Consider the following 3506-nt stretch of genomic DNA (forward strand, 5'->3'; position numbering starts at 1 on the left):
GGTAGCTTCATACATTTATATATTATATACTATATATTTAAGTATATATTATATATAGCATATATTATGTACTATATACTTTATATGCTATTTTATAACTTTAAATTACACATGATTTACACATTCTAGCCTTATAGTAGATGAAATATAATTGCATTAGAAACGAGTGTGCAAAGATATATAGCCATATCTAACCATTTTCATTTACTTATGATTTCTAACCAACTTCAACACTCAGTAAAGCAGCTGTGGGGGATGCTTGGGGGAGGACATTTTTCCATTGTTCTGTACCAGGGGTTGATGTTCAGGGATGTAAGGTGGTGTTGGATGTTTGAGGCTACCTGCAGACCTCTTAGTATGATAATCAGAGGTAACAATTATTGTGTTATTGGCTATTGTGTGACCAGTTAAATGTGTGACTAGGTTACTTCAGTCCAATATTGAAACCAATCTCCCTACCATCCCCTCATTATCAGCATCCTCTCATCCCCTCAGCATCAAGCAGTATATGCAAGGCAAGCCACACTCCTGGGGGTTCAAAGTATGGGTGAGAGCTGGAATCTCTGGCATGATGCTTGACTTTGATGTGTTTGTGATGTTTTCTTCACTTTGATGTCAAATGGTATGACAACAGGGCAGTCACATTTGTGTCATCTTTCGCTGGACCAGAACCTGTGCAGAAGACTCAACGCTGGGACAAAGCCACCAAAACCTCCACTGATGTTAAAAGTCCTTACAATGTGGGTACCTACAACAAATACAGTACATGGGAGGTGTGGATTTGTTGGACGCATTTACAGTGAAATATAACTTTGCCCTGAAATCTCGGCGTTGGTACATGTACATCTTCTGCCACACCATCAACCTTGCTGTGGACAACACAGGCTCCTCTACAAGCGGCACTGCCAAGCTCTCAAGTTGCCAAAGAAGGAGATACTGAACATGAGAAAGGCCAGGCTCACCTAGCATCCTCTCTCATTCTGGTAAGAATCTATTTGTGCTGTTTGCCATGTATGTGGTATCTTTGACTTATTCATTCTTCTCTGTCCAGGTGGACACTGTTCCTGGGACTAGCTGTGTAAATAAATGTCAAAAGTTCTTGGTGTTGTAATAAATGACTGAGATTATTTTTTGTTCTACTGTTCTGGGCCAAAAGCTAAACCCTGCAAATGAATCCTTAGTTCTGTAATGTTGTTCATACAATGAGTACAAATACAGGAGATTCTTCTCCGCATTGAGCCCAACGTTGCAATTGTTGCAGGTACCGGTTGGCACCATTAGACAGCTTAAATGCTCTCTCTGAAAACAGGATATATAAATGAGACACAGCCAACTTCACGTCTGTCCATCGTCTTGCTAAGCAGAAAGAGAGGACGTTTATTAAACATCTGCACATTAAATCCTCTCTTCTGTCATTGTTTCCAATACATTCATTAACCCGTATTCAACTTAATTCAGCATAAATCCTGATTTCAACATCACATTACACATTCAATACATTCACTGAGCCACATTTTGTTTGACACAAATCAAATGTACAATAAACAATCAAAATATTGTATTATGTTCGCTTCTACTACCATTCACATATGGTTCTCAAGTGCATCAGTTTAATTTTCTTTTCCCTTAAATTGCTTACTCCTCAAAACAATGCATGATATGACATGTTTTAACTTTCCTTTTAACCACTGTATTATTTTAACTATACATTTCGCTCAATATTAGAGTTCTTTATCACAAAACGAACAATGACTCTGTTCAATATGACTTAACTGGCACAAAATGGCGTCGCAGCGTGCGAACATTGCACTGCTCTCTTTACATACATATAATTCCTCATACGTTATTAACAGTCTCATCACGGTACATTCAAACATTTCACAACATATTTTCACAGTGCATTTTAGTCACATAGCTCAATTTAGTGTTCCACCCACCTGAAAACAGGATATATGAATGAGACACAGCCAACTTCACGTGTGTCCATCGTCTTGCTAAGCAGAAAGACGAAGTTCGCCAAGCAGACCAACTGACAATACACCTGAAGCCAGGCGAGCTGCCACACTGCCCCCTGCTGGCGAATGCTCATTACTACCCCCGTTATGTACAAAATAATGTTTTTTTATACAAACATGGTGGAAACAAATCAATTATATTCTGCAATATTGCACACAATTGTGATCACACTTCAGTGGGTATCACACAATCTTAAAATTTCTGTAAAAACTTAAAAAAACAAACAAAAAAACCCACCTCATTTTCAGCTCCAAAGACCTACAACAACATCTACATTTTTTAAAAGTGTTTTTCTATGAGTTTTACAGGGTTAAGGTCCTCTGTAGTCTTTGTTGGACTGTTTTATACATCTGCTTTAGAGCAGAGGTGGTGATAATGAAAAAAAGCAGAGCTGGAGGTAGAAATGTAACAGTTCTCAATCCACGAGTCTCTCCCGCCTAATTGTACACTTTTAAATCAAGCCTCCATCTATGTTGCTGCAATTTGCATCCTGGCAAAGCTTGATTGCTGCAAGATTGTCTCTCCTTTAAAAGTACACTGAGGGAGCGGTCTTCCTGCACTGATGCTCATACTGTAGAGACCCTAGGCTATAACGTATGTAAATTGCATACTTAGTTGGGGAAAATGAAGCAGCGAGGGATTACAATTTAAGTAGGAAATGTTTTCTGTGGTCAAAGATCAGTTCGATTGAATTAAAAGAGATTAGAATCCATTTGCCTTGCAGTGATGTGGATTTGAGGAGAGAGGTCTGTTGATGTGGCTTCTTCATTCAGCAGAAGTGGCAACTAAAGGCTCTAATTCAACTCCGACACTAATTATAACAAGGCGAGGGAAGGGAACAAGGGAAATTCAATCGCAAATTGTGTGCGGAGCTAAAAAGATCCATGAAGCTATCGATTAGTGAAACCACCCACCAATTAAAGACAAAATTCACTTTGAATTTAGCCCATTATACCAGCTATTGATAATTTCCAGAGAAAATATCAATCTTTGGCGCGATTAAAATGTGACAAGATTTATCGTTTGGAGAAAAGCTGTTTCGTGAAAACAGGGCAGCCCCAATCCAGTCAGACTTTAAACCAGGGGTCACCAATGTTTTTCCTTGTGAGAGCTACTTTTACGAAATGAAAATGGCCAAGAGCTACTCATTTTTCTAACATTTATTTTCATAACTTATTTTAAACCCAAACAAAGCAAATATGCTTGTTTTACCAGAAGATTAACAAAATGCTGGTGTCCACAACTCACATTTTGTATTTCAGAATGCATTTCTTTCTACTGTTCTTTCATTATTAACTGTAAACCTGAATGAAAAGCAGGCTTGCGGGCACCTCATGTGGTCGTGGGGGGCTACCTGGTGCCCGCGGGCGCCACGTTGGTGACCCCTGCTTTAAACTATGGCATCGCTACTATGTATGATAATACCGCTAGTGACGTGCGGCTGGTTTTTCATTCGGAGGTAAACAGTTGCTTGCTACTTGTTGATCTCC

At 39.1% G+C, this 3506-nt stretch overlaps 1 long non-coding RNA gene across 1 annotated transcript; it reads left to right on the forward strand.

Moving 5' to 3' along the window:
- The first annotated feature begins 426 nt into the window (after positions 1–426).
- LOC129178797 (uncharacterized) lies at positions 427–1308 on the forward strand. Its single transcript, XR_008569847.1, has 3 exons — positions 427–740; positions 885–983; positions 1052–1308. It is a non-coding gene; the product is annotated as an uncharacterized LOC129178797 (long non-coding RNA).
- Positions 1309–3506: the final 2198 nt, after the last annotated feature.

The sequence above is a fragment of the Dunckerocampus dactyliophorus genome, chromosome 3, assembly GCF_027744805.1.
Source record: "Dunckerocampus dactyliophorus isolate RoL2022-P2 chromosome 3, RoL_Ddac_1.1, whole genome shotgun sequence".
In the NCBI taxonomy this organism is placed as follows: Eukaryota; Metazoa; Chordata; class Actinopteri; order Syngnathiformes; family Syngnathidae; genus Dunckerocampus; species Dunckerocampus dactyliophorus.